This window comes from Dermochelys coriacea, chromosome 7, assembly GCF_009764565.3.
Source record: "Dermochelys coriacea isolate rDerCor1 chromosome 7, rDerCor1.pri.v4, whole genome shotgun sequence".
NCBI lineage: Eukaryota > Metazoa > Chordata > Testudines > Dermochelyidae > Dermochelys > Dermochelys coriacea.
In genome coordinates this window covers 29696248-29708710 of record NC_050074.1, presented here as the reverse complement: position 1 = coordinate 29708710, position 12463 = coordinate 29696248, and the positions used below count along the sequence as shown (strand labels likewise).

The 12463-nt window shown below is 38.4% G+C and overlaps 1 protein-coding gene across 17 annotated transcripts in view; it reads right to left on the bottom strand.

The window, feature by feature from the left end:
- WNK2 (WNK lysine deficient protein kinase 2) overlaps positions 1-12463 on the bottom strand; it is a 187444-nt gene that overhangs the window by 172431 nt on the left and 2550 nt on the right. The window lies entirely within an intron of this gene.

Here is a 12463-nt window from a genome sequence, read left to right as displayed (position 1 = left end):
CGTCAACTCTGACTTTCATGTTTTTCTCCTACACAGTTCTATTTTAATACACAAAATTGATTCAGCTTAGCAGACCCAGTTCAGCTGTATTAACTCCATCAAGTGCAGAGGTCAACTCTAATGCTGCTTTGATTGAAAGATTTAAACAAATTGGAAAAGCTTTGCTAAAAGTTGCTTCATATGTCAAAATATCATAATAAGCCCTAAAGCATATGCCAGAAGAGCAAGGAATACATCCATTTCAAGGACACACTATAGCAAAACTCATTTCACATTTTTTATGTAAATAAAGGTTTAGTTCTCTACATTTCTGAAATGGCAAACTGGTATTTGTTCCTTTTATTAAAGCTCTCAGTTTCATAAAGTAAGTAATCTGTTGCTTTTGGCTAAAGAAAAAAAAATACATTCAACTGTCCTTGCATCATTACTACACGATGAATTCTAATGTATTTGAGATGCACAAAAAATGATGCTCAGCAGCCAGTGATAGAAACTGCCTACACAGAGGAATCACATCATGTGAAGGCCATCGGTATACTAAGAAGTAACGAAAAGGCAAAACACATAATTTTTTGTTATCTGTATACTATGTATATTTTTAGTACAACAGATTAAAGTTTACTTGTATGTTTCAGTAAAATCCATGAAGGTTAAATTATTCAAAGTAAAGTAAGAACTAGTTCTAACCAATTGGTTTCCAGAACAGTTTGAAATAAAGCTGTTTTTCAGAATTCAAAGTATAGGGTTAAAGACAAGTTTACAGAAATTGTGTTAACTGAACATCTATTAACTGATTTAAGGGATTGCAAGAAGAATACAGTTTAACAAAGGGACACCCCCCCCCCATTTCCTTTTAACATCTTATTTAACCATTTTCTTAGAGTAAAATGCTCAGAGCTAGACCTGTTAAGGAATTAGTTTATCTTGCTCAAAAGAAAAGAAAAAACTAACTCTGGTAGCCTGTTTTAAAAAAAGTCACAAGAGACTAGGGATCAAATACCTTAAGAACGTATAATTTTCCATTTAAAAACAAATTTGGACATGGACCAAACTAAGTTTACAGAAAGTAGACAAAAATGTTATTTGAGTCTCTCTCTCTCTCATATCTATCTTCCTCGAGTTCCTGAATAAGTGTTTTGTATCCCTCTATAGCACTAACAGCTGAAGAACAGATGGTATGAGGACTTCAGTTACTCTCTCATTGGTAGTTTAACCCATAACACATTTATCCCCATGACAATGCCTGTCAAAGGAGTCTTCTGTTATCCCTATGAATAACCAGGATGCAAGAGGTACATTACGGTGTACAGTTCAGCACACAATCATTTATTGTCAGTCATGTCACCATATATACACCATTCGTATTTTAAATCTGAACATATATACGTGCAGACTATTTTTACATGGAAAGCAGAGTTTAAGAGAAAGAGGGCACAATTCCATTGACTTCAGAGCTGTGCTTATTTGGAGCAAGTCAAGTGACTGCTAGAGACCTAAATAGTCATTTAAAAAGTCTGTAGTCCAAGTTCTTGATGAGTCAGACCTCAAAACATAGACCAATCCCTGGGGAAGCTTGTTAGTGGCTGTTTTTCTACAAAAGACACCAGGGCAGGACAGGAAGCAACAAAGTTCCTATGGCTTATGAGTAGAAGCAACAAGCCTCCTTAGGCCCCTGGAGAATGGCACGGGAGTTTCCCCTCCTACCCCCCGAGCACTTCTGTGATGCTTCCCGGGGTACCCAGGATAGCAAAACACCATATTACCATCTGCCCTTACTGTGAGGAAGTCTTGTCTGTGCCTACCTAGGGTCAGGTCTCCAATGCTATCGTCGGCTACAGGCAACACAAGCACACCTCTCTAGGCCTCCCCTGGCCCCACTCTCTCTACAAGTTAGCAACAGGCACATTCCAGTCCTTGAGTTCTCTGAGCATTTTCTCCCTGGAGAGTCCAGCCCCTGTTCCACTGAGCACTGGCAATGCTCACAGATCCGCTGCTCCCAAAGCAGCAATACATCCCAGCTTACCAGTTACACCTCAAATCACCACTCTGCTTGACACACAGCACTTAGATATGTTTATAGCAACAACAAGAGAAAGTTTATATAACAAAGTATATAGAGATTCCAGTGACAGCAAGCACAAGTATTGGAAACAATGGTTACAAATAAAGTAAAATCATAACACCTTCTAAAACCTAGGCTTACTTAACTAGTTACTTTCCTGTCTTACAAAGCAATGCACATCCCAAGTCCTTCCAGCCAGACTTGGCTGTGATCTTCCATTCATCAGACAAGTCATGCCTCCCATGAGAAAAATCTTGTCTGTTTGCACCCTCTGATATATCAGACTAGTTCTTTAATCTCAGTCATAAGCAGGACATCCCCCTGCTAGTTGTTTTTTCCTGTCTACTCCTTTCTTGTAGATTTTGCAATCTCCTAATCACCATCTAGCTCAGTACACAAATATGCATAGTGTGAGAGAATACACAACACACACAAAATCAAACAAGAGAGAGAAGCCGCTCCTGCTGCTGTCTGAAAGGAGTCTGTCCAAATTGTGTCACCCCCTGGTGACCTGCCTCGCCTTCAAGACCTTAAGAACATAATTTCCAGTACAGACACGCAACTCCTGAATCTTATCTGCACATGCTTTTGCGGTGATTATGATCACTACTGGGCTATTGGCTCTCAATAGAGAGCTCACATACCATCCTTTAATGAATGTGATTATGCATGTATCTGACCCAGGGCATGCCTGAAAAACCCCATGCACTCCCTCTGCCAGTTGGCACCAAGAGGTTGTTGGGTCACAGCTACTTAAGGGTCATAAGGCTTGGGCTTCTTCCATGATGCAGACCAAAGGAGGTTCACAGAAAGTGGGGAAGGAAGACCCCATGATCCCTTCCAAGCTTCATGCTTTCGCCAATTTTCTCTCTATGCACATCCTGAGGTCTGCAGGAAGAAAGGGTCTGCAAGAGCACAACCCAGGACCATCAGCAGGCCTTCCCCCACTTCCCGTGGGTTTACAGATCTGTAGGAGGAGAGAATTCCTGCAAGCCCCCAAAAGGCTCATAAGCCCCTTTCCTAAGGTTCAGCATCCCTCAACTCCCACAAGCCTTAAAGTCTGTTAGTCACCATTAACCTATTTTGGCTCGGAGACCTGACTAGACTGAAAGTGGTACACAAGCCTATTTTATTCAGGCTGTGGGGAGTGGATTTCTCACAACTCAAAGTCTGGGCCCCAGCCCCTACCTCCAAAAATCCTAATGCTTCACAAGACTGTCAGCTTCTCCTCCCAAGATTTACATGGGAGTTTGGCTTTGAGAGGCCTCAGGAGAGCTTCACAAGGCTCAGCTGGGGGTGCAGGGAAGGGCATAGCTATCTACAGTACTCATACGGCCCCCGCAATAGTGTAGTGTAGAATGCCTCACAATCTTCACTATATTTATCATAAACAACATCCCTTTAAGGTTGGAAACTGCTATTGTCCCCATTTCAGAGAGGGAGACTGAGGCACATGAACTAAGCAACATGCCCAAGGTCATAGAGGAAGACTATGGTAGAGCTGAGACTTGAACGCAAGTCTCCCGAGTCTGAAGCTAGTCTCTTAATCACTGGCCTCATCCTTCAAGGTGAGGCCGGACGAGCCTTTTATGGTTTGCAGGAGTGGACGCTGAAGAATCTTCACTCCTTGGTAACCCCAAAGTAGGCCTAGGGACAAGGTGGATAAAAATTTTAACAAATCTGATTTTTTAAAAATAAACCTTTTAAAAATTAAATTTGAAATTGACAACCTAGGTTAAGGCCCATATTTATAATAAAATATTCAAATCATTAATATTATTTCTTTGTATATAAACTAGTACATATCTGCTGCCAAGTTTTGAAAAAAAAAAAAAAAAAAAAAGTCAACCCACTAAGCTGGGGGAAGTCATTGGCTAATGACCTGAAATCAGAGCTTACTGAAATACTAAGCCAGCTTTTGACAGCAGTAGCCTCTTCTGCAGGTGCAGAGAGAATAGGCATTACAGTCTATTCAACTAGTGCCAGTTCAAATACTAGTTGATTCTAAGCTAAGAAACCAAATGGGATTTGAAAAAGCAGGAAATCTTATTTTCCTCTTCCAATGTATAAATAAAATATAGGTGCGAGGGAATGATATCTGCTAGTTCTAAAAACTTGAAAGACATGGTGATCACAAATAATCAGTTCAATTAACTACCATTAATACTTCCACTGCTTAATACATATTTTAAAAGCAAAACATATTTTGAGAAAATGTGCTGGATACATAATTTAAAAAAAATGCTGTTTGGATGGAAATTCAAATTCAAAACACACAAACAGGGCTTGACACAAATCACGAGTAAAAAATTAATCTAGTGAATAAAAAAAACCAAAAAAACGCATCATTCACCATTTTCTACCACAACAAAAAAAAATAAAAATTAAGCATCTGAATAAAACGTAAGAATGTAGATATAGTGCATCCTCCTGGCTAGCAAAAAGCAGCATCACTTTACTGCAAAGCTATGTTTAGTTGTAAATCACCACATTTTAATGGTTACCAACCAATGAGAATCAACCTCTTTCAGAAAATAAAGTACAAATGCAAAACACAAATTACATTATTTTTTTTTTAAAACCAAGGTTTCTTACTTGCTCCTTTAAATTGCTTTGTAATCAATCCACCTTGCCCAAGGAGCAACAGGCAAGAGGTTCATTACTCCCCATAACTCAATCTCTGAGAGCTGGGTAGCAGCAGCAAGAGATGGACGGGATGTTCTACCTCCAGCTCTGCAGGCCTCCAACCCATGTTGCAGCCACGTTTCATCAAGACTTTGGCAGAGGTCCCCAGACATTAGGAGGCAGATAGGAAAGAAGCCACACTCATGCTTGTTTAACCTTAATATTCTTACAGAGCTGTATGCACTCCAAGCAGTGATGCATCTACAACTCTAGCTTCCCTTTTACCTCCAAACTTAGTTATTAATCGGAAAACAAGATACTAACTCCGCATTTCTCGATGGCCACTTCTAGTATTCTCCACACACTGACTGACTGAACCACACATATTTCAGAGCACTGAAGATCTCTCCTTCAGCAGGGCTGCCAAGCATCACATCCCGCCTGACAGTCAAGCATTTGGCAGCTATGTCTATACTCCCACAGCCCAGCTCAGATGTCACCCATCCACATTTCCGTGCAGTTCTGCTTTTTTGGATGCTAGAAGCTACTGGCACCTACCAAACAGACAGCCAGGCACCCTGCTCCTGCTGGTGCCAGCAAGGAATAGTCTAGAGATGTCAATGGCAGCTGGAGAGAAAGGGGATTGTGCCTGGAGAAGATGGTGGCACCCTCCGTCCTTCTCCCAATACCAACCCCAAGTTGCCTCCCACTGGTCCCTGCAAAGGCACCTGTACCAGGCTTCCCCCAACCCACAATCCCAGTCACAGCTGAGTGAGCAGTCTATTGCACCCCAGGAGCTCTACCATTCCCTCCAGTAGCACCCAGGACCCTCTATTCCCACCAAGTCATCCAGGAGTCCCTGAATTTAGTGCCACCCCCCACCCCCACCAGGCAGCAGCCTCACCTAGTCCCAGAGCTCCCTAACCTCCAGCCGTTTCAGTAGCTACTCATCCAGTTACTCCCCAGTCTGACCCTCTCACCACCTTTAAGTAGCTAGCCTAGCCCAAACTACCAAGTTTTGTTCCCATGTCCCATCCTCACCACTGCTCAAGGAAGAGCATATTGATCATAAGCTTATGATCATATGTAGATTTGTAAATATGCAAATTAGCACATTAAATATTTGCATAAAAGTTTACATGGAGCAGAACAAGCCTTGCAGCTATGCTTTAGCCTTAAAATGTTTCTCTACCAACTATGGACAAGACATGAGCAAAGGGCGCAGAGTTCATTGCAGACAAAATTGTAGTAATTTTCACCCATTTTCTTTTTATCCATATTTCACCAGACTAAATCTCAGATACATCCACAGTATATTTTTACTAGGCAAATATATAGCTTTATGTAGTGGTGTTGTAACCACACCAGTCCAATATTAGAGAGATAAGGAGGGTGAGGCAATATCTTTTATTGGACCAACTTCTGTTGGAGAGAGAAGATTTCAAGCTACACAGAGCTCTTCCTCAGGTCTGGGAAAGGTAATCCGTACCCATGTCACAGCTAAATACAAGGTTGAAGAGATAGTACATATTCTAAGGGACCATGCAAACTGAAGTAGCCTATTTACACCTTTGTGGTTGTAAAGCAAAAAAGGGGGGGTTAGTGGATTACAGATTGTTGTAATCAGCCATAGATCCAGGGTCTCTATTAAACCCATGAATTTTAGTGTCTAGCAAAGTTATGAACGTAAGCTTCCAGCTCAATCACTCAGTCTATATATCTAGCCATTTAAAATAAAATATATATTTTTTCAAGTGCAAAAAGAAAGTCAAATTTAATTACATTCTAAGTAAGTATCTGAGATTTGGCTCAGCTCTACTTGCTATGGGTTCCAATTTACTGGATTTTAGAAGCATTTAAAGACAATCTAGTTTATTGGTATTTTAGTGTCACATTTCTACCTAGCTTTCTAATGGCACTGACAGCTATACCAGCATGTGAAGACTTTAGGCTGTATAGGTTAGAGTGTTGTTTTCCTACTAACATTGTCTACATTTTATTTATTGTTATTTCTTTCAAAAATGAAGTTCCATTAAATTAACTAAATCAGAATTTAATAGAAATCACCCTTTCAAGAGTTATCTTGAAGTTCAGATAAAGCTAGTCTGGTTGAAAGTTACTGTAATGTTATTGAAAAGGAGTACTTGTGGCACTGTAGAGACTAACAAATTTATTTGAGCATAAGCTTTTGTGAGCTACAGCTCACTTCATCAGATGCATCCGAAGAAGTGAGCTGTAGCTCACGAAAGCTTATGCTCAAATAAATTTGATAGTCTCTACGGTGCCACAAGTACTCCTTTTCTTTTTGCGAATACAGACTAACTGAAACCTGTAATGTTACTGAGAAAGTCTTAACACAGAATTAGAACCTCAAGATGCAGGTTTCCCTACCTTCCACTAAGAACATTTTCTAAACTAGTCCTGCTAATTCAGACTAAGAAATCACTTTAATTGATAATTAATAGTGTATTAGCCTATTAAGAATCTAAAGCCTTCTCCCTGAGTCAATAAATAAAACAGTTGTCAGCTTTTATGAGCTGTATGAACACCAAACTAATGCAACAATGAAAAACTCAAGTTTTTCTGTTTGTTATAACCTCTCTATCCAGAACAGACAGTTGCACTTCAACCACCTTTCAGATAATGTAACAGTTTGATGAGTTATATTTGTGGCTGCTCGTTAATTGGAGATATTATAAACACACCTTCAGTAATATACAAACAAGAATTACCTTGCAGCTATTAAAGTTGCCCATTCAGTGATCTCCTCCCTTGAATAGGGCTCCTCACAAACACAAGATTCCACCCACATGATCACGTTGCAGGATCAAGGACTTAGTTAGCATTTGGAAGACAAATTGGAACACCGATACTTAGTTCAATACATGAATTATTAAAATGTAAGAGGAAAAACATTGCAAGAGTGGTCCCATTTAGCATCATGCTGAATATTTTCTACTACACAGCATTAAATGTTTTATTAAATTAAATATAAACCCTATGTCTTCCTTTCATTAAAAAGTAAGGAACTGGTATTAATACATGATCATTCTTGTAGGTGTTTTGTTCCATTTAAGTAATTTTCAGTTTCCAAATTGTAAGCTGAACTTTAAAGACAAATATCACCCTTGGAAACAAAGATTAGCAAATACACAGGGATCCACAGGTAATGCTTTGAATTAAAATCCTAAACCTCATCTCGTGTTGTAACATAATATTGAAAAAAACCACAATATTAAAATCAGTCAGTCATCAGCTAATCTGGCATGAGCTTCTTATGCAAAGAATATATATCCAAAGGAGTACAAATTTATAAATTAAAGAAAATCAACATAGTTGGTTCTCAAAATATTGCAACTTGTGCTTATAATTCTTTAATTCAGACTAATACCCTAAAAGGAAACTCCGGGTGGCAACATGAATCACCTCAGTTGTGTTTCTAATCAAGTCAATTATTTCACTAAGGCATGTATCTGCCTTTAGAACATATCCAATGCAGTCCAGACACACTGGCGGAGAGGGTTGGGCATTTGAGTGGTCCAAAAAAAAAAAAAAAAAAAACTGGTGAAATATTTTAAAGCACTAGTGTATTAGAACAGTTACATAAAAGAATAAGACTTTATGCTCACCAATAGGCTTAGCCTTGGCTAGATCCGAATGATTAATTATAAAAAGCTATGTACTTATTTGAACTACTTCAGCTCAGAAAATGCAATTATTACTTTTTAGCATTTAAGTGTGAGTTATTACAGACTGAACAGCTACAGGAAAAAAAATGAAATTACACACACAACTATAAAAGAAGGAATTTTTAAATGCACTTACGATAATTAGGCCAACTCTTCAAGCAGTTTAATGGCTGTGAATCTCTTCTCTGTGTTGAGGGTGGAGGTTTAATGATTGAACACTTTTCTTCCTCCCCCACTCCCTTCTGAATTAATTTCTGTATATTTGTCTAATCAGTTTAGATTGTAAACTCTTCGGGGCTGGTACAGCCTTTTACTTTGTTTAATATGCTTTGTGAACAGCCATGTACTTTGTATACCAGGCCAAACAAACATACATACGTTTGTTCTAGAAGATTCCAGCCAATCAAGATGTTCAGCTTGCAATTAATTTACCTTTTCCCCCACAAGTGGCATTAGCATGTAGTAAAGCGAGTGATCACAACATTTAAGTAGGCTTGCTACAGATGGCACCATGATGCAACCAAAATGGTAGGTCGTTGACACCTATATTAGGGCATTCTTGCTGGAGTATCTGGTAGTCAATTCACATTATCTGACCAGCTTGCCAAGCCTGTTAGTGGACTTTTTGATATAGGTACAGGAGGTCTTCAAAATGTAATTAAGAGGGGGTAGTCAAAATATAAGGTTTTGGCCTTGGACAACCATTTTAAGTAGGAGGGGGGTGCTTTAATAACGTTCACTGGTGATAAGCAGCCACTTCTTTCAAAGATGAAAGGATCAGAGAAGGACAAGCAAAGGATGTCCTCTTTCCCTACTAATTTTGCAACAGTGGCGCTACAAACAAAAAGCTCTAAATAGAAACCTCAGTGATCAGAATCAAAATAGGAACTGAAGAGCACTAGTGAGGACTACTCAGTGATGTAGGTCTGTACATGGCCTCCCCCAGAAGTCCCAAAAAGGGACCTATACTTTCAAGCTCTTCAGCATGCATCTATCTAAAAAATGTTTAACCTGCCTATTGGCAAATTTTAACCTTCCTTGCTCATGAACTGAGATTATAGTTAGAGGGCACAGCATTTTGAAATATGGCTGTATACTGAGAATCCAGAATAGCTGCAGTGTGCCACCAGTTAACTAGAAGAGGGCAAAAACAAAAACCTGAACCCTTTCAAACTTCAGCAAGTACACAAATACCATTGCCAATACTTAAAAGTTCCAGGCTAAATTCAACATAGTAAAGAAGTCTATTTTTTAGTTGAGATTTGGCTAAAGTCTTAATATCTTGCTCAGGCAAACAAACCCTAGTTTCAATTCAACTTTTAACCTGAGGCTATCCATAATTCCAATTCTACATCTTTAGCCCATCTCTTCAATCATAGTTACTCTACAAAAAAAAAAAAAATATATAAATTTTTTGGATTTCAAGTTTAGTTAAAATTAACTTCTTGAAAAACATTTCCAGTGGTGTGGTATACAGAGATCTCAGAAATGGTTCACAATGGTTTCATCTAGATTTAAAAAAACAAAAATTATGATTGGACTGAAAAAAAGCTGAGCAAGGACAAAGGAGTGATGGCTGCTTGGAAATACAATCTATGAGAAGATAAATTGAAATATTAGGGGTATATGCTTGTGGGCCGCAGACTTAGAAAAATCGAGTTAGAGACATGAAGAGTGTCATTTACTGCATCACTTTGCCAAAGCAGAACTTTTCTCTTTCCTACTTTATCTTCATTGAAAGCTAATCAAGTTGCATATAGCAGAGGTGTTCCATTGGCTCTCACTCTCTAAGCTTCATGTATACTTGTGATATGATATGATCATACCTTTAAAAACCTCCCACTATTTATAATTTTCACTGTGTGTACTGTAACCAAGATTTCAGGAGCACAACTGATCAGCATGGAAATGTAGGGATCTCACTGGACAAAAAGACAAGTACATGTGTACACTTCCCCTAAAAGAAATCTACAGATGTAACGTTCAAATTTAGCAATGTAAAAATTGTTTTCTGTGGTATGAAAATATAAAGATAGATATTTTATGTTTTCAACTGTCAGGTAATGATGGTTTTGTATGAGTACTTTTCCACCTGCAACTGACCACATTTCTATAGAGATGTAGAAAAACAGAATCAAGTATAATTGACCAAGTACATGTAGAAGTGTTTGAAATGTTGTAAATAAGCATGATTACTTAGAAACGTCCACCTTAGACAAAGTGCATGCAACTCAGGATTATAAAAGTAATACACAACTACATCAATGTATAATGCTGGCTATTTGCTTCTCTTGCAAATAAAGGTTGAGAACATATGCCTGACATATATATCAAAACCCTGCAGTCGCCACTCAGTTACACTTCATTAATCCAAAACAAGTTTCAACAGTAACTTGAAAATCTGACATACCATCTCCTGGAAGCGGACCCTTCTCCAACATTACCTTCAAATCTATACAACTAATTGACACTGATTTGTTAGAAGTGGAAGCCAGAAATACCCTGATGAATTCTTATCACTTTTCCTGTATTTGTCTAGTCCAGAAATTAGACCTCTCAATTTAGAACTATTATACAGAAAAAAGTCGGTAGAAAAATAGTGAAACAATGTTTAGTGGCTCCATCAGATTTGAAACAAGAGGTACCTATGTTTATAATGGAATGCAAAGTAATGATTACAGATCGTTCTTCCATAAAAGACATTTTGATCTATATGGGTAAGCAGAGGTTTTTAATCCTCTTAACACCTTCTCCACAAAGAAGCACATTCAAGATCTCCTACCCAAATGAAATGAGGGGTAGAAACAGACTAGTGAAATTTCACAGTGTAGCTTACTATACCCATTTGTAAAGATTCATGGAGGATTTAGATTACCAGAAGATTATAATTTGCAAAGTATCTATTTGCTGACAAAATGATCTTTCTAAGCAGCTACAGATAGTCAATTACAGATTTAAATATTACTCTAGTAAAGCAGAGTTAAAACAAAGTTGACAGTAAAATGAATTCCAAATCGCTGACTGTTTTGTTGTGACAGAATTTGCACAACACGGGCCACACTAAGATTGTCAGATGATATTGACCTTTCATTATATCCAAACATTCACTTGGAGAACAACTGGATAAATATTTTTAAATGAACCTTTAGTTATTAGAATAAAAACTTACACACGCTAATATTTTGCGCCCTCCAACCAAACCCAAACCGGAATGACACAGCCAGCTTGCGATGATGCTTTCTCTTTTCCTCCCAGCAGCATAACAAATTCTCCAATTGTCAATTATGCAGCTTCTCCCCTGATTCTCAGTCTCCCCCATGCTACTGGGACCTTGCCTTTTTTTTGTACTTCTCTTGCTGCAATACACCATAATGCTGGCTCTGCAGTGCTTTTAAAAACCCAGCAATACAAGTAAAGCAAGTTGTTTTTATTTCAGTGGCTCTTAACAGAATAGGAGAAATTCAAATGAAAAATCAAAACGTATTCCCTACACTTTTAATTAAACAATATGGGTTGCAATGGATTACAGGATACCATACAATAAAATCAACCAAAGTGACAGGGCTGTATGTCCACTCAGCTGCCTATCACAGGAGATAAAGCAGAGTTTACATTGATTTTCAGAATCAGGGCTTCCATTCTATCCTTTACTAATTGTACTTCTGTAATAGTGTCTAAGGAGGATCAATCATGTATTCAGTGGGAGTTTTGGGTGCACAAGGAATGCAGGATTAGTCCCATCATGGCTCAATTTGAGGTACAGATGTCAGTGCCCCAGCAAAATCTGTACAACACAAGCTAGTTTAAGAGGTAGTCTAGAAAGAAGATCTTACTAAAAGAAAAAAAGCCTAAGGATTGAAAAAGTCACAACAGCGTAAGTCTCATGTTAATGTATGTTACTAACCTAGGTGGAGACAGGAAACAGATAGCAAAAAGTTCACCAAAAAAACCTGGGGTACATTATGTTGCAATTTGTATCACCCACATTGCCTGTGGTACATCTAAGTTTGTATGAAAAATATAAAGAATTACAGGAATAGTTAAAAAGAATGTAGTGTCCAAGCCCAGAAACTGAAGAGTCTCAGGC